Here is a 24099-nt window from a genome sequence, read left to right as displayed (position 1 = left end):
GTGCTTGTCTATTAAAATTTGGGTGTCGGTCACTCAAGGAAGTTTTGAACGTGCTTGCTGTGGAGGAACTGCTCATCCAGAAGTTATTTGTTAACAGTAGTGACACTTGCACCTTTACCTGCTGAAGGCCCAACAGCAGGCCTGGCTTCCAGAGTTTAGCACCCTTCCCCCCTACAGGCTGGGCAGACACGCTCCTCTTTGATCTAAGGACTTCAGTGACAAAAGAGGGATGCATGTTTATTTGTTTTTTTGTTAGTTTTTTTCCTTGATGTGATTTATCTCAATTTCTAAGAGTGGTCAGTCTGTCTGGTTTCCAAGCTTAAGTTAAGTTAAACTTAAGTTTATTTTATTGCTGCACTTTTGTTGCATGCCTTGTGTAGCATTCGGGTGTTATATGGTTTGCTTGAAGTTATTCAGGAAGTGTTAATAGCTGTACTAACTCAGGGAAGCAGATTCCTCACAAAAGATTTTTCATGTTAGTGTGTACCTGATGTCAGATTTTTTTCATTCCTCAATGTACGGTTCGGATCTGGCAGTCTGATCGGCCTAACTTCCTTCCAGATATCATTTGCTGCTTTCACAACTAGACGTGGTTCACTGCTTCTCTTGAGCAATTTGGGTAAGCTAAGTAACATTTCTTCAAAACTTGTCCGTAACGCTAGCGTTCAACTAATCTGTCTCTGTTCGATACTTTAATCTATTGTTTAGAGTGTTTTGCTACCTTATATAAACTTTTCTTCCCTTTGTGCACTTACTAGGGTATTTGACACTACCATCATTGGTAAGCCTTTCCTGCCCCCGTTTTCTCTTTCTTGTTAAGGGTGTTTACTCCTCTTTGTCCCTTTTTCATATATACACACACACACACACACACACACACACATATATGTATATAAAATGTGTGTGTGTGTGTGTGTGTGTGTATATATATATATATATATATATATATATATATATATATATATATACACACACACGACACGTGTTTGTGTATATACAATATATATTTATAAAAAGGTCAGTTTCCTTACGTTTGCTCTTTTTCTGCTTACTGTTGTTAGCTATAAGTTTGTCATTGGTTTTCTTTCCAGTTTCTTGTTATAATTGTTTCTTGCATTATCTCTGACAGAGGATTCAAGAAGTATGACAGATGTGGGCATAAAATGCCTTTCTCAGATGCACGCACTCCATGTGTCTGCTTAGGTGTGGAACACCTCGATCATGAGTGCAACATTTGTCATGGTTCTAATCCTCTGGCTTTGACTGAGAGGAAAAACAAATTCATATTATAGGGCATGTTGCCAACTCTATTCTCGGATGCTTTATCTTGAGTTCAACCTTCTAAAGTGAAAGTTAGGGACCCTTCGAAAATGTCCAAATCTGTGGAATCTTCTACTTCGACATCTTTGGAGCCAAAGAAAAAGAGAGAAAAATTGGATTTTAAGTCTTCTGGGATCCAACCTTCTCAGGATCCGAGCAAGTATCTTTCAACTCTTGACCACATTGGATCCAACAAGATGCACTTCAGATCCAAAGTCCCTACATCCGAAGCCATTGTCTTGCACTGTGTATTCACCCTCTGTAGATCTGGTACTATCCAGAGTGCCTTCCCCTTTCCTTGAGCAGCACTCTAAGCTCCCTTAAGTGGTGTCCTCTCATCCCTCTAGAAGTCTCATGGAGGCAAATGTAGAAATAATGGTGAAATTGCTCATGGAGCAGTTTCAGAAGTGAGTTTTCATGGTTCCTACCCACTTGGGTCAGGAACACCGTCGATTTACCACTGCACCAGTTATGACGACGACTCTGACCCGACCTCTGGTGTTCATTCTCTTCAGATCTGACTGTTACTCTGGATCCAAAGAAGTTGGAGCCGGTACAGTAAGATGAGACTCTGAGCCGGAGCTTCCAGGTCGGATCTGAGGGGATAAGATAGACTCCAAGGTTTCTGGAGCCATCTCTTCCTCTCGGAGTTTTGACATTGGACAGCTTGTCTCCAGCTTCCACCTCGGGTGGATGGCTCTCTGAGCTGAGGGAGGTAGTGGGCCAGCAACTGGTTTTTCTCAGCTCTGTTGCTTTCATTCTGTCAAAGCAGTCTGCCTTCAAGGTTGTGAAGAGGGTTTTCTCTGCTTTGGCAAGTCAGATGGGTCCTTCCCCCTTGGATCCACCCTCGACATCTCTACTCACATTGAGCTATGATCCTCAGCATTTTACACTACTGGGACAGCCAGCCCCGAGCTTCCAGATCACCCCACTGGGTGTTATCATCTCTTCTAATACTTCTCCAGATCATCCTACCAAAAAAGTCCCTAGGAAGTTGACTTGCAAGAGGAAGCACTTGGACTCCCCCAGGAGTCCGTCACTGAGGATGCTGACTTTGTTGAAGGAGAAAGGTGTCTGAAATCACCACTGATGATATAGCATTTGGAGTCATCCTTGAGATCCTTAAACAGAAGGAAGGTTGGTTTGCCCTAAACCCAACTTCTGAAGAGTCAGTATTTCTGGAAGCTTTCGGGACTGGCCCATTTACCTCCTGGGTCACTCCGCCCAGTGATGACCTCATTAATTTGGTGTCTGAGCAGGCATGGAAGGAAACTGATATGATTGAGCTGGTCCCAAAGAGTCTGGACAAGATTCTGGTTCCTTCAGTAGAAAGAGAACATTATAGCAGGCGAGGTACCGGTTGATACTATGGCTGTGGCAGCAGCTACAAAGAAGGAACTTGCAGAACAGAGTTCCACTGTCCATCCCCCTAATAGAGAATCTAGGGCACTGGACAGATTTGAGAAGCAAGTTTATGCTTCAGCAACATTTGCTCTGTGATCGCTGAACTACTTGGCACACTTCACAAGATTGCAAAGGGACTTGATTAAAGAATTTTCAAATTCCCATTCATTAGCCACGACTGCAGAGGCTCAAATTTCTGTGGCCTCACAGTTGGCTACCCTTCAATATCTTATGAATTCATCTATGATGCTCATCTCACATGCTGCAGAAGGCACCTCAAGGGCTGCAGGTTCAGGCATTTCCATCAAGAGGCATACCTGGATGTACCAGTGTGATTTTGCAGAACGCTTCAAGTCATCTTTCATCAGTACTCCTTTTGATGGTTCGTCTTTGTTTGGCACCACAGAAAAACACATACACTCCAGTTGTGAGAAGGATGGAAAAACCCAATCTGTAGTGGGCATACGTTTTTCGACCCCTCAACAGACCTTTTCCAGAAAGTTGTGGTACAGGAAGTCTCACGGTCCTTTCCAAGACACAAGTGGAGGTAGTTCCCCCTGAGGCAGAGGGGGGAGCGATAATGGCAGAAGATGCCTCTGTGGCAGAGGAGGCCCACAAAACCTAGGGTCTAGAGATACGTTTTTCTGATGGACCCTTTCAATGATCTGAATGGAGGCCTGATTGCCTTCCTCTGGAGGCAGTTGGGGGTCACTTATCTCTGCACCAGGAAGTCTGGATAAACATAAAGGATACTTGGGTGCAAAGAATCATTTCCAGAGGTTATATTATTCCATTTTCCCTTCTACCTCCATTTCTCAGGAAATTCCCTGATGTTCCACCCAATCAAAGGGAAGCAGCAGCACTGGAAATACAAAATCTGCTAGAAAAGGGAGGCATCCAATATGTCCCTCCAGAACAAACAGAATCTGGAACATACTCAAGATTCTTTTTAGTGCCAAAGAAAACCAGGGACTGGAGAATGATTTTAGATCTCAGTGAGCTGAACAAATCAGTTCAACACACCAGGTTCCAGATGGTCACGGTTCAGTCCATTCTGCCTTTTCTGAGCAAGGACTACTGGATGTGCTCAGTAGACCTTCAGTATGCATGCTGTCATATAAAGTAAACTCTCAGTCCAGAAGGTACTTAAGCTTCTGTCTGGGAGCCAGTCATTACCAGTTCAGAGCACTGCCTTTTGGCCTCACCACAGCCCTCAGGGTGTTCACCAAGTGCATGGCAGTAGTAGCAGCTCACTTGAGACTGCAGGGATTCCAGGTGTTTCCATATTTGGATGACTGTCTCATTACCACCCAGACCAGGGATCAGCTGGTACAAACATGAAAGCAAGTGTTACAGACTTGTTCAACTCTTGGAATGACCATCAGTTACAACAAGACTCCGTTACAACCGACTCAGACATTGGAATTCATAGGAGCAATGTAGCATCTCTTCCCCTTTTGAGAGTGCACAAAATAAAAAGTCAACTCAAGGAAATAATTTGCAATACCGGAATTTCAGCCCAGTTGATTTTGTGAGACCTAGGATCAATGTCTGCAGCAATAATCTTAGTTCCTTTAGCAAGGTATCACATGAGAATGTTGCAGTGGATGCTACAAACACAATGGTCAGTTCTTTCTCCACCCATGTCAACAAAGATAAGAATAGCTCAAATGCGCGGTGGATGCAGTCACAACAACTGTTGCAATGTCGTCCTCCCATTCTCCCTCAGCCCAAGGCCAAAATGACCACAGGCACTTCCCAGATTCGCGGGGAGGGGGGACATTTTCTGGGGAAGACGGTCCAAGGCATTTGGTCCCCCGAAGAGACCAACTTGCACATCATTGTTCTGGAAATTAGAGTAGTGCTTTTGGCATTGCAAACATTCCAAGACTCTGCCCTCTTGGAACAATTGCGATCCAAATGGATAACATGTCACTGGTTTGTTACATCAACAAACAAGGTGAAAGTAAGTCTTACCCCCAGTGTCGAGAAGCCCTGAAGGTGTGGCAGTGGGCGATTTACTCCAACCGCTTTCTAATTGCAGTGCACATTCTGGGGAGTCCATTGTGATAGCAGACAAACTGAGCAGATCCAGCTTAATACCTCATAAGTTCATAGGTTAGTACTAAGCTAACTCCCCTTGCGAGGCATTTTAAGCTTAGCCAATTATCCCTTGTGAGGCTCAAACCCTGCACCTTGTGTTTGTAAGGCAAACACCTTAACCATTAGGCCACCCTCCCAACCCTAAGAGTGGTCTCTCAACAACAACGTGACTGACATGATTCTCCATCAATGTGTCAGCCTTGCTGCGATCTCTTTGCATCTCGCCTAAAGAACAAGTGGAGCAGCTTCTTTGCCCTAGTCTCCTCACCGGGGGAGTCACCAAGGGATGGTCTACTTCACTGTTGGCCTCCCAGTCTTCTGTACGCTTATCCCCCCAGTTCCTTTAATTCCCAGATTCCTTCAGAAAGCCGCCAGGTTGAAGAGCAAAGTCATCCTCATTGCACCTTACTGGCCTCGACAAATTTGTTTCCCCTTCCTTTGGCCTCATCTTCGGTACCCACATTGGATTCTGTATCCAACTGTAGACCTTATTTCTCACCAGACAGGCATGAATTCACCCTGACATCTCAAACCTCAAACTGACTGCATGGCTCCTCCAATTTCATTAATAGCCATGCAACCTATGCTCTTTGTCTATCCTTTCCATTCTGTTATCTTCCCATAAACCCTCTGCAAGAAAACTCTACAGATGTAAATGGGAAAGACTTGTTTTATTGGAAAGTGCAGCAACAGGTAGAATCATTCTCAGCCATAATACATTCTGTTCTTGAATTTTTAGTGGGTTTATTTTAATGAGGGTGCTAGTTCATCTAATATTATACTCCAACTTGCAGCCAGTTTGAATTTCAACGTGGGATTTCAGAATTCTTCCCCAGCTTCCTCCAAAATGTGCAAAGCATTTTTGAAAGGTACTGTTCTACTTAGACCTCCTTACAAAGATACTATACCACCATGGGATTTAAATTTGGTACTGCATGCCTTAACACAGTCTCCCTTTGAACCTGCAGCTAAAAGTGATTTTTAGTTGCAATTACATCTGCTAGAAGAATTTCAGAACTTCAAGCATTATCTTCTAAACCTCCATATTTGATTTTCCATAAGGATAGGGTCAACGTATGTACCAATGATTCCTCCCTACCGAAGGTGGTGTCAGAGTCCAACATTAACCTGCCAGTATTCTTCCCAGACTTTACAAATAAAGGAGAATATATGCTACATTTACCGGATTTTCATAGGCAGTTACATTTCTACCTGCACAGAGCAAACAAACTAGAAAGTCAGACCGGCTCTTTGTTTCTTTTGCACATCACAAGATGGGTGAATCAGTCACAGTGGTAACTATAGCCAGATGGTTGGATTGCATCTCTTTTGTATAAACTAAACTGAATCTCCCCCTACCAAAACCATTAAAGGCTTATTCCGCTAGATCTATGGTTACTTCCATTGTATTCCAGTCCAAAGCATCCATGAATGATATTTGTGCGGCTGCTACTGTCAAATCCTCATACCTTTATCACTCATTACAAACTAAATCTGGTCTCAAGGGGAGGAGTGGCCTTTGGCTCAACCGTACTCAGGAATATCCTTCCTTAGAGTCCACCCAGGAGTTTAGGTAGCTGGGTACTCTGTCCCATATGTTGAGAAATGGATGAAAATTGACATAAATAAAGAAGTTATGTACTTACTATAATAACATTCCATCTGTGATGTCCATTTTCAACTCCCCACCCTCCATTCCCCTCCATTTCTCACAAACGCACTCTAGAAGAATGAGACCTTTAAGGACACCATATTTCCTTTGTGCTGAACTCCAGTTATGGCAATTCTTTTATAGTCTCTCTCTCTAGCTGTAAATAGGATCTGAGAGAAGTTGAGCATGGTGCATTATGGGCAGGAAAGGAGCTTGAGAGTTGGTGTTCACGAGCTAGAGTAACGGCCGAGTCGGATCTGAACCAAACAATGAGGAAAAATAAAAGTGGACAACATAGATGGAACATTATAGTAAATACATAACTTCTACTTCTTTTTTGTTTGGGTCTTGAACGTGATGTAGCAGTTGTCCCCACTATGCAGAGTTCATCGCATAGTTATAAGTGGGCAAGCCTGACATTTCCATAGAAAAGTTGAGCCAGAGCTAAGCCGAGTGTCAGCCTTGGGTCTTAGAGCCTTTTAAGAGACAAACCAGAGCTGCCAAACTGTGGAAAACGTTGTAATGTAACATACCTATCCACACACCGTATATTTTCTCACACTCTTATTAATGCGCAAAACAAGTTTATTAATATTAGACATATTTACAGAGCACAAATTGGTGTTCTGCAGTGTTAATGTCAGCTCATAAATACAAGAACACTGGAACCTTAGTTCAACTTTAATATTCTTGCGCACATTTTGGTATACACCACATTAACTGTACAGGCAAAATACAGATTGTTATTCTACAAGGTTTTATTCACCTTACAGTGTTTTCCATTCAGGACATCATGAGAAGTGGATCTCGGCACGTGTGTGTAGTAGTCTTAACAGAACAGTCATTAGCACAGTACAAACTTTTTTCAGTTGTCACGTCATAAGTGGACCATGTAATAATATGAAGGAAATTAATTTTGCAAAGCATTCCAAGGTCCATGAAGCACCTGCCTACAAGATGGAATACTGCTTCTACCTGAAGAGTTCTTGGTCAGCAGATAAGCATTGTTCATGTGAAATTGCAGTAATCAGTGTCAGTTGTACACAAGGTTTCAGACATGCTGTTCTGTTGCTCACAATATATCCAGTTTCACTGACAAGATTCAATTCCACACAAATATAGCTAGTTTTTAAGGTTAAAGATATTGCAGAGGTGCACCCCAAGCCAGGATAAGACATCTGTATAGTGATTGTCTCTATATTCCATTAGATAAAGTTTTAGCTCGGACGGTGAGCATTTTTTTTTCCTACTGGCAGATTTCATGCAGACAAAGTCTTCCATATCTCTTGCTCTCGCACTGTCACTTTTTTGTCTGCTGGGGGCTCCAGTCTCTGCTTGCATCTTATTAGGTAACTATTTTAGTTGTTCTGCTTCTACTTCCTCTGCATTTTTGTATGTTTTCAAATGTGTTGTATGTTAAAATCTGTAAGAGTTCTGCACAACAAGGAAAATGGAGCAGAACATGTCTGATTGTGCAATGGCTGCTGCTGCATTAACACCAGTATCTTCTTGGCAAATGCTTCCAAACAACGTTGCAAATACTGTTGCATGCTGTAAACACATCCATTGCAAGTTTTCTGACAGGAGAATTTCCTGTCTACATTTTTCTCAGCTGTGATGTTGCTGAAGGACTCACTTAAAAAAAATTGTAACTGCATATCTTTTGTGTAGAACGCTTTGTCTGCTGCTTTTGATTTTCTGATTGCCATCCTTACCATTAGATGAAAGCAGTGCCCAGTGCACCTGGTTATGGGCATCTTTCAGACAAAGTAAGTCAGTGGCTTTCACTACATTTGTTCCATTGTCTGCTGTTGCAGAACAACTTTTAGCAACTTCAGTTAATTTTTGTTGTGTTGGAAATAGTTACCAAGGCTATGTAACACCCTTGTAAACATCATTTGACCATGAAGTCTGCATATTAAATGTGAGTGCTGTACAGTGTAGGTGTTTTCAGTTTCTTTCATAACATTTTTATTTCGGGCGTGTATATGTTTGGCAGTAATGATCATGTTGCATTTTGCCTTGATGGAATCTTTTTGACTTCAGTGCCTTTAGTAGTTCACATAAAACCTCCATTTTCAACAATGGTAATGGTATAGCTCTCAACTCTCCAGATTTTTGCCTTATATTTTAGGTGTGTTCCTCATAAAATGCTGGATCTGATGTTGTCAGTCTTCATTTTATTCTTGACAGATGGGTCCACTTGCGGTATCAGAACTGACTCTGCTGTTAGTACAGCTCGTGCTAGCCAAAAACTCTCTAGCTTCACCTCTACCCACAATCCTTCTCTCACAATTGTCTCAGATCTCATTTGCCCCTTTTCCGAAATGGTCATGTTTTGCCAGTGCTCTCGAGTTTCCTTGGGTTTTGGTAAATATCTATTGTTATTTCGTACAGATTTCTCTCTTTTTGTATGTACTTGATCCTCTACCCTTTAGTTTAATACTTTTTCTCTCTGCTTTCTTACACGTTAGTGTAATTCTAAATGTTGTTAATATTCTTTCCCTGTATACCTTGGTGTATTTCTGTAGCTATCATTGTTAGTTTTTCCCCTTAAAAAAAAAAAAAAAAAAAACTTCCCCCTTTTTTCTCTTAAACTTTCTGTTTGAGTATGTGTGGTGTATGAGTGATGGTTTTCCAGCCGTAATTTTTTATCATGGCTGAGAAAGGTAATCCCATCTTCTGATTTTAACTCACTTTGCGTTTGTTTGGGTCCCATTCACTTGCAAGAGGACTCTGCAGCATTTGTCATTGGTTCAGTCATCAAGCTGTTGTTGAGAGACTAAATAAATTTCTTTTGAAGGGTTTGATCCCCTCCGCTTTCAGTGAAGCCTTATCTACTGCTGACAAAGCCTCCCCTTTATCCTCATCTTCTGTAGACGAAAAAAAAAGAGGAGTGTCTTGGTTCTGACTTTTCCATCTGTTCCAAGAACTAAGAAATCAAAATCCTTGGTTTTGAAAGTATCCTCTGAACTGGAGGCTTCTGAATCTAAATTACTGGTGACAACTATTGCTCCGGCACTGACAACTCTGTCAAGTCCTTCAGTGTCGAAGGCCCCAGTGCAGGACAAAATTTCTCCTCCTATTGCACCGATTACATTGGCACAACTAAAGTATCTGATTCAAGGGAAATTGTTTCAAGAACTTCTTACTCCCCATCTGTAGACCCCTTCGCTGGTGAGCTTCCAGAAGTAAATATCCTTCCATGTCATCAATCCGCTCCACCAAAAGTCTTTCTGAGCTCGATGTGAGAGTAAAATTTTGTGGGTTAAAGGACTTTCAGGCCCCCTTTCAGTATCGACTCCTTTGGGTCCTGGAACAGAGCCTTCTTTCACCCCTTTGACCACCAATCCTCTGACCTCCTCCGAGGCCTTAGAGTTTTCTGTTCCAAATCTCCCGGCACCAACTGTACCCTGTACCTGAGATTTTCACATCTTCTAAACTGGTAATTCCCCCTAAGCTCTTCCATGGCTTCGGAACTGGAGACCTCATCAGCGGTATAAAACATGCAGCCAACGCCATTTTAATCGGTCTTTCTTGCCGCGTGGTGCCCGAAGCAGAAGCAGTTCTCAAGTGCTGGTCGGCCAACTCCTGAAATTTTCATTTTCGAGTTTCAGAACCGAAGTCTTCAAACTAAAGCCAAGTATCCTATTGGGGAAACTTTTTCTTGCCCCTTTCCGATGTCAGTAAAAGTTAATAATTGCATTACTTGTGGGAAACAAGTACCTCATAAGGATTTTCATTTGCACTGTATTCCTTGCTTAGGCCCTGATTGCAACGTGCATTGCTGTTGGTTTTGTGCTAAATTTAACCAACGTACTATTAAGCGTTGGTATATTTTTGCTTCTAAATATTTTGGTTCAAGATTGAACTACCCTGAAATGTCGCCGGTTAGCAATCCGACTACCAGAGTTCACAAAAAACGCAAGGAAAAGGACAGAGACAGACCGTCGTGGTCCAAAAATCGATGAAGCTTCTCCTAAAACGGTCGCCGGTTCGCCAGTACTCAGTGAGGCGCTTTCGCAGCCCCTGATGCACGCTACTTTTGAGTCGCATGCCTCTACTGAGACCCATATGGAGTCCGGTATGCCACGAGATTCGCAAAGTATTGAACCCGTGGATGTCTCTCCCTTGGATGGGTATGGAGCGTCTGAGCAGGCACTGGCTTCTGAGGGTATTTTCAAGCCTCAACATTTTTATATTAAACAGACGCCATCAACAAAAACAAGGTCAAAAACGACTTCTATGTCTAAAAAAAACGATGCATGAGCCACGTGCTCAGGCCCCTATGCCTAAAAAACAAATGATCAAAATGGCTGAGAATTTAATTACCTTGATCGGGGTTCCCAACCCCCACCCCCACCCCGCTAAGAGGCCTAGGCAAGGCACTGATTATGAAACTTCAGATCAGGTTTCCATTTCTTCTGATTCCTCTTCTGATCAGGAATTTTCTATTCTACCATATGAGGATTCTGATGCAGTGGAATCCATCCCATCTGCATCTCCTCTTGAGGATTACTCTTTTGGAGAGACTTTGCATACTTAAGGGAACATTTTCACTGGGAGAGTCAGGACTTCTCTGAATCAAAAAAGAGGCTTAGGGATTTCCTTCTTTTTCCTCAGCATAGGCCTTTGGCAGTACCCTCCTGTATTCGACATTGTTGATGATGTGTTCTCAGAATCAAGCATGGCTCCTGATTCCCTGCCTCCAGCTCCCAGTAAGCCAGACAGATATTACAGGGTTCCTGACTCCCACAAATTTATTTTCAAAAATCCTGCTGCTGATCCTGAGACTATTTCTCAGGGTCCCAAGGGTGTTAAGGCTTCTACAGCCAAAAATCCTACCCCTTCTGATAGAGATTCCAGGGCGCTGGATAGATGGGGTAAGAAGGTTTATACGTCTGCAACCTTGGCAATCAGGGCTTTAAACTGCCAGTTTCATATGCTTAAATATCAACAGCATGTTATGGGCTTACTGAAACAGAAAATTATGTTGATTTCTGATTGTGTGGAAAATAGAGTTACAGGATTTATTGCATTCAGCAGAACAGGTTGGAAAGCTAAATTGTTGGATGCCCCTTTACAGCATGATAGTCTGTTTGGTAATAAGGCAGAAGAGGTTTTAAAGAAAATGGAAGATAAAGCTAAATCTATGCAAACTGTAAAAGATTTCTTACAAGTGCAGCCACCCAGGTTCAGTAGGCACTGGCCTACTAAGAATTGGTCCTTTCCTGTGTCCAACAGAGCCACTCAGGGCAAACCCAGGCACTCAAAAGGCGGATATCAGCCACAGGTGTCTTACAGGTCAAAGCAATGGGGTGCCTCCACCTCCAAATCTGGAGGTGGTAAAGCACAACCCTAGATTAAGCAGTCTCAATGACTTTCCTCTACGATCTCCAAGCACTTATCTTTTGGCACCCTCCTTAGGGGGAAAACTAGCACTTCATGCTCAAAATTGGCAGTTAATCACCCAGGACAAATGGGTATTAAACATAGTATCCCAGGGTTACAGATTTCATTTCCATACTTTGCCAATTCCAAACAGATGGCCAGATCTGCCACAAATCCAATGGGCAGAGGCCCAGAACCAAGTCATGTCCCTCATGGATATTGGGGGCTATTCAGTTGGTACCAGAAAAGGACAAGGATTTTATTCTAGACTTTTCCTGGTACCGAGAAAAAACAGAAGATGGCGTCCAATACTGGACTTATCGATTCTGAACACATTCCTGGACATTCCAAAATTCAAAATGCTGGCTTTACAACAGCTACTGCATTGCTACGCAAGAATGCCTGGTTGGTAACTCTAGACTTAAAAGATGCATACCTGCATATCCCAATAAGGGAATCTTGCAGAAGGTACCTCCGCTTCAAAGCAGGTTTTTTTGCATTATCAATTCTCTGCACTGCCCTTTGGCTTATCTACTGCGCCCAGGGTCTTTACAAAGTGCCTGGCACCAGTAATTGCATTCTGCAGACAAAGAAACATTCAAATTTATCATTATCCGGACGATTGTCTCATTCAGGTAGAGGACAAGGACACTCTTCTTCAACATCTGGCATTTGTAAAAAGGCTTCTAGCATGCCTAGGGTACACCATAAACGAAAAGAAATCACAACTGGTACCCTCTCAAATAATTACATTCCTGGGTGCAAGCTTGAATACAACTGCCCAGATGGCTTACCTCACGCCAGACAAACAAATGCAATTGACAATATACTTCAAACAAATGGCAACAAAAACCCAGTTATCTGCAAGACAAATTTTGCAGGCTTTGGGGTTCATGGCATCCTGCATTCATAATTCCATATGCGAGACTGCATATGAAGAAACTTCAGTGGTACCTAAAAAGCTTATGGAGTCAACATTGTCACAGCCTGGAAACAATGATTCCTCTCATTCCCTGCCTACAACAGGAGTTTCTTTGGTGGGCGGAGACATGTCACCAAAACAAGGGACTGTCATTCACTCTACCCCCTGGCACCCAAACTCTAACTACGGATGTATCAGGCTATGCTTGGGGGGCCCACCTCACAGGGACATGTATTCAGGGCAAGTGGAGCCCAAACTAAATGAAAACTACATATCAACCAGAAAGAAATGCTAGCTGTTGAGAATGCTCTGACAGCCTTCAAGGACTTACTTCATCCAGGACAATTACTGATAGACAGACAATACCACAGTTATGTGGTACATAAACAAGTGGGGGAGTACCCATTCCTATCCCCTTTGCAGACTAGCCATGGCCTTGTGGAACACAGCCTTGACTTACCAAATACATCTTCAAGCTCAATTCCTGCCAGGAAAGCAAAATACTCTGGCAGACGACCTAAGCAGAAATCTTATGGACCCACACAAATGGAAACTGGATCCACAAATCTTCAGCATGTTAACACAGAAATGGGTAAGCCCAGACATAGATCTATTTGCCTCTCCCAAAAACTATCTGTTGGACAGATTCTGCACAAGAACTCATCACTAAAAAGCATGGAAAGTGGATGCTCTATCCTTCAGCTGGAAAAACCTATCAGACTATGCCTTTCCCCCTCTGTCTTTACTCTGCAAGGTCTTACTAAAAGTCAGACAGGAAAAACCAAAAATGATTCTAATTGCTCCGGACTGGCCTCGCCAACACTAGTACCCACTTCTAAGGAATATGTCACACCTTTTTCCGTGGTACTTGACTCAAACACCTCATCTATTGTCTCACCAGAACTATCAAATTCTGCACACTCCGCTCCAAACTCTGAATCTTGCAGCATGGCTAATCAACTAATTATTCAAGCCATATCTCTCAGGAAACCTGTGATGGATGTCATTTTGGAAGCCAGAAGGCCTAGCAATAGAAAACCTTATGCTGATAAATGGAAGAGATTGTGTGCTTGGAACCAAGCACAAGGAATAGACAGAGCAAAGCCCAATATTCCTCAGATTTTACAATACTTAACTGAGATGCTTGACAAGGGCCTATCTTTTTCTTCAATAAAAATCCATGCCTCTGCCATCTCGGCTCATTACAACACAGAGCTTCCCCTCTTTTCTCATCCACTGCTAAAATAGTATCTCAGAGGGGCCAAAAATTTAAGTCCTCCCAGGAGAGTGCCAACTCCTGCATGGGACCTCAATTTTGTACTGGAAAAACTCACCCTGCCTCCTTTTGAACCAGCAGCTACTGCGGATATAAAATTTCTTTCTTGGAAGACAGCTTTTCTTTTAGCAATCACTTTGGCTAGAAGGGTTTCAGAACTGCGGCTCTCATGGCAGTGGAGCCTTTCATTATTTTTTACCCGGACAGGGTGGCCCTCAGGACCAATCCTTCTTTTATGCCTAAGGTGGTATCCAGTGTGGCTCTTAACCAAACCATTCACCTGCCAACTTTTTTCCCAAATCCGCAGAACAAGGGGGAACAGATTCTGCATTAATTGGATGTACACAGACAACTAAGATTCTAATTAAACAGGACAAAATCTCTAAGAAAGTTTGAGCAACTACTGGTAGCATTTGCTGCAGGATCAGAGGAAAAGGCTATATCAAAGCAGACTATTTCTAAATAGATAAGCCATTGCATTCATTTCTGCTGCTTGCACCATGGTAAACCTGTGCCCAAGAGGATCAGATCCCATTCCACCAGGGCTGCCTCTGCTTCAGCAGCTTTTCTCAGAGGGGTCCCTACCAGAGACATTCTAGAAGCTGCTACTTGGAGCTCAGTTCATACGTTCACAAAGCATCATCATTTATCTCTCTTCTCTAAATCCAGGGAAGGCTTTGCCACTGCAGTCCTGCAGGGCTTTATAGCTGCTCCTAATGCTGTTTACGTCCATCCTCCCATCCATAGCTTTGGGATTCTACCCAAATGTAATGACTGCAAAAGTGAAACATGAAGAACGTAGTACATTTGTGTACACTTACCATAAATGTAGATGTTAGAGTATATTCAGTGTTGCAGTCTGGGTTACCTACCCACCAGCCCCCTTTTCTATACCTTTTCTTTCCTTCACTGTACTCAATGGTGTATTTGCTTTTAGTTGAAGGTAATTTTTTTGTTTCTAAGGTGCATTTATATATTTACTGTTTATACATATAATTTTGCTCTGCATTTGGGGGGCAACTGACATCTGGGGGAAGAAAAAATTATTAAAATGGTGTCGGCTGCATGTTTTATACCCCTGACGATCTGACGTCATGGAAGAGGAGACTGCAACTGATGCAGGACCCAAGACTTTGTTATTCAGGCCGACTGAGGGCAACCTGCCAGCAGATTACCCAAATGTAATGACTGCAGCAGTGAATACACTCGAACATTTGCATTTATGGTAAGTGTACACAACTGTACTTTCATCTGCCCAACAGGGAGTCTCAGGCTATGTATAAATTTGGGAAACAGTTTTATGCTTCATCGACCTTTGTTGTAAGGTCTTTGAACTTCTTGGCACACTTTTTACAAGACTTCATTGGGATCTGATCAAGGAATTGTCAGATACCCTGGTGGGAGCTGTGGCTAAGGGAATCCAAGAAATGGTGGCTTCCCAGCTAGCCACCCTGGAGTCTGTGTCTGATTTGTCCATGTGGCTAATTGCACATACAGCTGACATACAGCTGAAGGGACGTTTAGAGCAGTGGGTGCAGGTGTAGCCATAAGGAGACACACCTAGATGTGCCAATGTCACTTTGCAGAACCATTCAAGTCTTCATTTGTCAATGCTTCTTTTGACAGAACATCCTTATTTGGCCCAAAAGTAAGAGAGACTTTATCCAGGTGTGAGAAGAATGGTAAGGCTCTTTCTGCCATGGGCGTATGTTTCCCACCCCCCAAAAGTCCTTTTTCTAGGAACCAGGGGAGTGGAGGAAAGATGTGGTTCATAAAATCCCAAGGGCCTTTCCAAGATGCATGTGGAAGGGAGTTCTCCCAGGGGCAGAGGGGTGGACCAAAACAGAAGACTCTGCCCTCGCGGCAGAGGTGGTCCGGAGAACCAGGGCTTCAGGGATTCCTTTTCAGGAAATCCCTTTCAGTGTTGCTGAATGGAGGCCCGATTGTCTTCCTTTGGAGGTGGTTGGGGGATGCTTGTCCTTGCACCTAAATGCCTGGCTAAACATAACAGATTCCTGGGTGCAATGGATCGTATCCTGAGGATATATCATTCATTTTTCCCATCCTCCCCTGTATACAAAAAAATCCCCGATTGTTCCACCCAATCAGTAGGATTCAGCAGTGCAAGAAATTCAAACACTGCTAGACAAGAGTCATCCAAGATGTCCCGCCAGACCAGAAAGGATACGGAACCTACTGAAGATTCTTTAGTGCCAAAAAAGACAGGGGACTGGGGACCTATCTTGGATCTCGACGTGCTGAGCAAATCAGTTCAGACAGATGTTCTTCGTGTTTCACTGTTGCAGTCATCACATTTGGGTTATCTGCTTGCAGTAGCCCTCAGTCGGCCTGATTATCAAAGTCTTGGGTCCTGTGTTGGTTGCTGTCTCATCTTCCATGACGTCAGGTAGTCAGGGGTATAAAGCATGCAGCCGACGCTGTTAAATCAGTCTTTCTTGCCATGCGGTGCCAGAAGCAGTTCGCAAGTATCGGTCGGCCAACTCCCGAAATTTGGTTTTCGAGTTTCAGAACCGAAGTCTTCAACTAAGCCAAGTACCCCGTTGGGGAGACTTTTTCTTGCTCTACCGATGTCAGTAAAAGTTAACAATTGTATTTCTTGTGGAAATCAAATACCTCATAAAGATTTTCATTCGTACTGCATTCCTTGCTTAGGCCCAGACCGCAGTGTACCTCTCTGTAGGTTTTGTGCCTTATTCAAACCTCAAACTATTCGTCGTCTGTTTATTTACGCTTCTAAATATTTTGGTACTCTGTTCAATTATCTAGAAATGCTTCAGTAAGCCACCCGACTACAGACATTCCAAAAAAAATGCAAAGATAAAAACAGAGACAGACCGCATAGGTCCAAAGCTGCCAACGACTCTTCTCCTAAGGCAGTCGCCAGTTTGCCGGTATTCAGTGAGGTGCTTTTGCAGTCCCTGATACCCACTACTTCAGATTCGCAAGCCTCTACTGAGACCCATTTGGAGTCCAGTATGCCACGAGATGCTTCTTCGATTGTGGAACCTGTGGATGTCTCTACCTTGGATGGGTCCTGAGCCGCTGTGCAGGCACCGGCTTCTGAGGGTGTATTCAGGCCTACTGACTTGCATATTAAACCAACGCCATCTTCTTCAAGGCCTAAAACTCGATCCATGCCTAGAAAACTGATGCCCAGACTGCATGGTCAGGCCCTTATGCCTAAAAAACAAATGAAAAGAATGGCTGAAGACCTTATTATTCTAATCAGGGGAAGCCACCCTTCCCCCTGTAAGAGACCTAGGACTGATTTTCCTTCTCATTCTTCTGATCAGGACTCTGAAATTTCTGTTTCCTCTGATGACCAGAATTTACCCTTATCTGCCTATGAGGATTCTGATGCAGAGGACTCAATTCCCTCTGCTTCCCCTCCAGAGGATTTCTCTTTTGGTGAAACCTTGCATACTCTTAGGGAGCATTTCTGCTTGGAAAGCCAGGATTACTCTGACTCCAAAAAGAGGCTTAGGGATTTCTTACTCCTGCCCCAACACAGGCCTTTAGCTATCCCTCCTGTACTGGACATTGTTGATTATGCCTTCTTTGAATCAAGCCTGGCCCCTGACTCTTTACCTCCTCCTCCCAGAAAACCTGATGGGTATTACAGGGTTCCTGACTCTTACAGGTTCCTCTTTAAAAATCCTACTGTGGATCCTGAGACCATTTCACAGGGACCCAAGGGCATTAAGGCTACTACTGCCAAAAATCCTACCCCCTCTGATAGAGATTGCAGGGCGCTGGATAGATGGGGTAAGAAGGTATACACTTCTGCAACCTTGGTCATTAGGGCCTTAAACTGCCAGTTTCATATGCTAGTATCAGCAGCATATTATTGCATTGCTTAAACAGAAAATGATTTGATTCCAGACTGTGCTGAAAATAAAGATTTACAGGATTTAATGCATTCTTGCTGAACAAGTTGGAAAACATACTTTGCAACGTGGTTTTGATTCATTAGAGGCATCTTGCAGGGCTGCTGTCACTGGGACTTTACTTAGAAGGCATGCTTGTCTTAAGGAGCAATCTTTGCCAGATCATGTTAAAGCTAAATTGATGGATGCTCCCTTAAATCAGGACCGCCTGTTTGACAACAAAGCAGAAGTAGTACTTAAAAAGATGGAGGAAAAAGCTAAATCTATGCAAACTGTTAGATTTCCTACAAGTACAGCCTCCCAGATTTTAGTAGGTATTGGCCCTCTAAGAATTGGTCCTTTCCTGCCTCTTCCAGGCCTTCTCAGTCCAAACAAAGAACCAGCAGAACACCCAGGCTTTAGTCCCAAGGTACTCACAGGACTAAGCAGTGGGGGGCTCCCACTTCCAAAGCAGGGCGTAGTAAGACACCCCCCCTATGGTAAACTGTCTCAATGACTTAACTTTAAACCTTCCAAGCCCTGCACAACTGACTGTTCCTTTAGGGGGAAAGATTGCCCTGCAGGCAAAAAATTGGGAACTCATTACCCATGACAAATGGGTTTTAAATATAGTTTCCCAAGGATACAAATTCCACTTCCACTCCTTACCAACCTCAAACGGTTGGCTAGATCTATGGGCAGAGGCTCAAAAGCAAGTTCTCTCTCTTCTAAGCATCATGACTCTTTAACCTGTCCCAGAAGAAGAATGGGGACAAGGTTTCTATTCAAGACTTTTTCTGGTACCCAGAAAAGACAATTCCTGGCGTCCTATCCTGGACCTTTCTATCCTAAACACACTTTTGGTAATCCCAAAATTCAAGATGCTAACTCTTCATCAGCTGCTTCCTATGCTAGGCAAAGATGCCTGGTTGGCAACACTGGATTTAAAGGAAGACTACCTGCACATCCCAATAAGGGAATCTTGCAGAAGATGCCTACACTTCAAAGCAGGCTACATGCACTATCAGTTCTCTGCACTGCCCTTTGGCTTATCTACTGCGCCCAGGGTATTCACAAAGTGCCTAGCTCCAGTCATTGCATTTTTCAGGCAAAGAAATATTCAAATATACCCATACCAGGATGATTGTCTAATTCAGGCAGAAAGTCAGGACATGCTATTAAATCTGGCATTTGTAAAAAAATTGCTGACTTCTCTGGGGTACACCATAAATGAAAAGAAATTACTTCTGGTTTCCTGCCAACAAATTGTATTCCTTGGCGCAAGCTTGAATACAACTTCCCAGATGGCCTACCTCACGCCAGAGAAACAAGTTCATTTGACAGCCTACTTCAAACTACTGGCCACAAAGACCCAGCTATCCACAAGGAAAATACTGCAAGCCCTGGGGTTCATGGCCTCCTGCATTCTACTAATTTTATATGCAAGACTGCATATGAGGAAACTACAATGGTATCTAAAAAGCCTATGGTGTCAACATTCTCAGGATCTAGAATCAATGATTTCTATCATACCTTGTCTACAGATAGAGTTCCTGTGGTGGGCAGAGACCTGCCACTAAAACAAGGGACTGCCATTCACTCTACCCCCTGCCGCTCAAACCCTAACAGACGCATCAGACTATGCATGGGGGGCTCACTTGGCAGGGATGTGCATTCAGGGCAAATGGAACCCAAGTCAAATGCACCTGCATATCAATCAAAAGGAAATGTTAGCTGTATAGAATGCGCTGGCAGCCTTCAAGGACCACATTTTTCCAGGACAATCATTGGTAAAGATGGACAACATCACTGTTACTTGGTACATAAACAAGCAGGGAGGAACCCACTCATATCCTCTCTGCAGACTAGCCATGGCTCTGTGGAACACAGCCTTGAGCTGCCAAGTGCACCTACAGGCTCAATTCCTGCCAGGAAAGCTAAATACACTGGCAGACGACCTAAGCAGAAATCTCCTGGACCCACACGAGTGGAAACTGGATCCAAAGATATTCAACATGTTGAGAAACAAATGGGGGAGCCCAGAGATAGACCTGTTTGCCTCCCCCCAGAACTACCAATTGGACAAATTCTGCACAAGGACTCCCCACAAACAAGCTTGGAAAGTGGATGCCCAGTCCTTCACCTGGAAAAACCTAACAGTTTATGCCTTTCCCCCTCTGCCTCTCGTCCAGGGTAATACTAAAGATCAAACAGGACAATACTGATTGCACCAGACTGGCCACGCCAACACTGGGTACCCCCCTCCTGTGCAGTGTGTCACTGCTGGCACCTTGGCATCTGCCTCAGACCCCTGCCCTGCTGTCCCAGCAGGAGGGCCAGATTCTGCACCCACAGCTTCAAACCCTGAACCTGACAGCCTGGCTAATTACCTGATCTCTCCGTTACCATCCCTCAGTAAGCAAGTGGAGGCAAGGAGGCCTAGTACTAGAAAATCCTATGCTAAAAAATGGAAAAGATTCTGTTCCCAGGGGGATGGGCACAGCTGCGCCCAGTTTACCTCAGATTCTTCAATACTTAACTGAGATGCTTCAAAAGGGCCTTAGCTTTTCCTCCATCAAAATTCATGCCTCAGCCGTTTCAGCTCATTACAATACAGAACCACCCCTCTTCTCTCATCCACTGCTGAAGCAGTTCCTCAGAGGGGCAAAAAACTTAAGATCACCCAGGAGAGCCCCTACTCCAGCCTGGGACTTTAACTTTGTATTGGAAAAGCTCACTGTACCTTCCTTTGAGCCAGCTGCAAATGCAGACTTGAAATTCCTTTCTTGGAAAACAGCCTTCCTTCTAGCCATCACTTCAGCAAGAAGGGTGTCTGAATTACAGTCTCTCATGGCAGTGGAGCTTTTCATCATTTTTCATGCGGGCAGGGTGTCCCTCCGGACCAATCCCTCCTTCATGCCCAAGGTGGTATCCAGTGTGGCCCTTAATCAGTCCATTCATTTGCCAACCTTCTTTTCTAATCCACAGAACAAAAGGGAATGAAATACTGAACTCGTTGGATGTGCACAGACAACTTAGAATGTTCATCGTGTTTCACAGTTGCAGTCATTACTCTTGGGTTATCCTGCTGGCAGGCTACCCGCAGTTGGCCAGAATTCCAAAGTCTAGGTCATTGGACAGGACTAAACCTTTCAGAAAATCTGAACAGCTGCTGGTTGCATTTGCTGCAGGGGCAGAGGGGAAGGCCATTTCAAAGCAAGCCATGTCTAAGTGGATAGGCCACTGCATTCATTTCTGCTATAAGCACCATGAAAAAACCTCCCCCACAAGGGATAAGACCACATTCAACCAGGGCTGCATCAATCTCTACAGCCTTTCTCAGAGGTGCCCCTACCAGGGACATCCTAGAAGCTACCTGGAGTTCTGTACATACCTTCACCAAGCATTACCACGTGCCAATTTCTTCTAAATCCAGAGCTGGCTTTGCCTCTGCAGTCTTGCAGGGTTTTATAGCTGGTCCTAATGGTATCTAATTACCTCCTCCCATCCTTAGCTTTGGGAATCTACCCAAATGTGATGACTGCAACAGTGAAACATGAAGAACATAGTACAGTTGTGTTACACGTACCGTAAATGTAGATGTTCAAGTGTATTCACTGTTGCAGTCCTAGTTACCCTCCCTCCAGCCCTCTGACTTCTATTTACTATACCTCTATTCTTGTTTACTTTGCTTAAAGCTTTTTGGTGTATTTTCTTTTTTGTTAGAGGTGTAACCTTTTATATAATTGCTTCCCAGTATGGGGGCACCTGACATCTGGGGCAAGAAAAACTGATGTAATGGGATCGGCTGCATGCTTTATACCCCTGACTACCTGATGTCATGGAAGATGAGACCTCAACCAATGCAGGACCCAGGACTTTGGTAATCAGGCCAACTGAGGGCTACTGCAAGCAGATAACCCAAATGTGATCACTGCAACAGTGAATACACTTTAACATCTACATTTATGATAAGTGTACACAACTGTACTTGCTTCCCTTTCTGAAGAAAGATGACTGGATGTGCTAGATAGGTCTTCAGGATGTGTATTATCACATAAAAAAATGCTCCAGGAAGTTCCTCTGCTTCCGGCTTGGAGCCAGTCATTACCAATTCAGAGTGCTGCCCTTTTGTCTCACCACAGCCCCCAAGGTGTTTACCAAGTGCATGGCAGAAGTAGTGGCTCACTTGAAGACTACAAGGATTCCGGGTGTTTCCGTACTTGGATGACTGGCTCACAACCACTTCGACCAGTCATCAGTTGATAGTAGCCAGGTATTACACACTCAATATCTGTGCCCACCTGGGAATTACAGTAAATCTCAAGAAATCCCAATTGACTACACTGCAAAGTTTAGAATTCATAGGGGCTGTGCTAAATACAGTAACAACTGCAGCATCCCTTTCTCCAGAGAGGCTCCAAAGAATTACATTACAAGTTCAAAAGATGATCCACAAAGCATTCTTGCTCAACTAGATGTCCTTCATGGATGCATCTGCAGTCATAACAAATGGGTTGTCCTGTCGTCAGGCAGCCCTTCGGTCGGCCGGATTCCAAAGTCTGGGTCCGGCTTCGGCTGATGTCGCACTTCACCCGGCGTCATCTCTGCTGGTCTTCGGGTATAAAGGCATCAGCCGACGCCATTTTCCTCAGTCTTTCTTGCCGCGTGGCGCCCGAAGCAGAAGCTGTTCGCAAGTGCCAGTCGGTCAGATCCAGAGATTACTACTACCGAATACTACTTCGAAGACTTCTAAAAAGCTAAGTACCCCGTTGGGGACTCTTTCTTGCCTCAGCCGATGTCAGAAAAAGTCAATAACTGTTTAACTTGTGGGAAACAAATACCTCATAAAGATTTCCACTCTTACTGTCTGCCTTGCTTAGGCCCAGACCACGACGTAGCAGCCTGTTCGGCCTGCGCTTCCTTCAACCGACGAACGCTAAGGCGTCGGTCGGAGTTTGCTGAACAGTTTTTCGGCTCAGACTTTGCTTACATTATGCCGTCGGATCCTCCGACTACCCAAATTGTTAAAAAACGCAAGGAAAAAGACCGACACTCGCGGTCCGCGGTTTCGGCCGAAACCACGGTTAAGCAAGCCGCGAGTGTCTCTGTATCGGCCGAAACCGAGAAAACTGGTCAATCTTCAGCCGAATCCATGGCTACTACTGAGGCTCCTGCTACCTTACCTGAATCGGCCTCAGAAATTTTGCCTACAACTGTGGTTTCTAGTGAGTTATCAGACACCATCCCTTTGGATGTTTCTACCCCAGCACGTGGTGCTGCTAGACCCCCTGCAGCCATGTCTATCAAGGCCTTTGCCAGGGCTAAAGCAGCCAAATCTGCTAAGTCAGTGCCTGTTAAACCTCCCTCACACAGGCGCACTTCTAGTTCACAAATGCTTACTCTGGCAGAAGATTTAATATCCTTAATTAGGGGATCCCAATCTCACCCAGACAGGGCCTCTCAGCCCCAGAAAAGAGACCTAGGACAGAGCCCCGAGCCAGTGTCCTCTGATGATTCTGCGGATGACTCCGACATTACAGAACAGCCAGAGGATCCTTTTTCTACTTATGAAGACTCCGATGCTGAAGAATCCATTCCAGCTGCCTCTCCACCAGAGGAATTTTCCTTTGGGGAAACCTTACATGCCATGAGAGAACAATTTCAATGGCAGGGACAAGATTTCTCAGATTCAAGAAAAAGGCTTAGGACTTTTCTGCATTTACCACAACATAGGCCCTTAGCTATACCTCCTGTTTTGCCTGTTGTGGATGATGCATTTAATGATGTCTGCACTGCTCCTGATTCTTTACCTCCAGCCCCTGCCAAACCTGATAGATTTTACAGGGTTCCAGACACTCATCACCACCTATACAAGGCCCCACTGGCAGACCCCGAAACTATTTCCCAGGGGCCTAAGGCAGTAGCCTCGACCACAGCAAAAAACCCTATTCCTTCAGAAAGGGAATCCAGGTCCTTGGACAGATGGGGGAAAAAAGTTTACACCTCTGCTACTCTCTCAGCTAGAGCTTTAAACTGTCAGTTTCACATGATCCAATACCAAGAGTTTATGCTTGATCAGTTAACTAAAAAAGTATCCTCTGATGAATCTATAGATAAGAAATATGTATTAGAAATGGTGAAT

At 44.0% G+C, this 24099-nt stretch overlaps 1 protein-coding gene across 4 annotated transcripts in view; it reads left to right on the top strand.

Moving 5' to 3' along the window:
- Positions 1-24099, top strand: part of FBXW7 (F-box and WD repeat domain containing 7) — a 1850919-nt gene that overhangs the window by 1810976 nt on the left and 15844 nt on the right. The gene's annotated exons all lie outside the window — the stretch shown is intronic.

Source organism: Protopterus annectens, chromosome 2.part1 (assembly GCF_019279795.1).
Source record: "Protopterus annectens isolate FY-2018-M chromosome 2.part1, PAN1.0, whole genome shotgun sequence".
In the NCBI taxonomy this organism is placed as follows: Eukaryota; Metazoa; Chordata; order Ceratodontiformes; family Protopteridae; genus Protopterus; species Protopterus annectens.
Note: the sequence above shows the minus strand (reverse complement) of the source record. Positions and strands in the feature narration are given on the sequence as shown.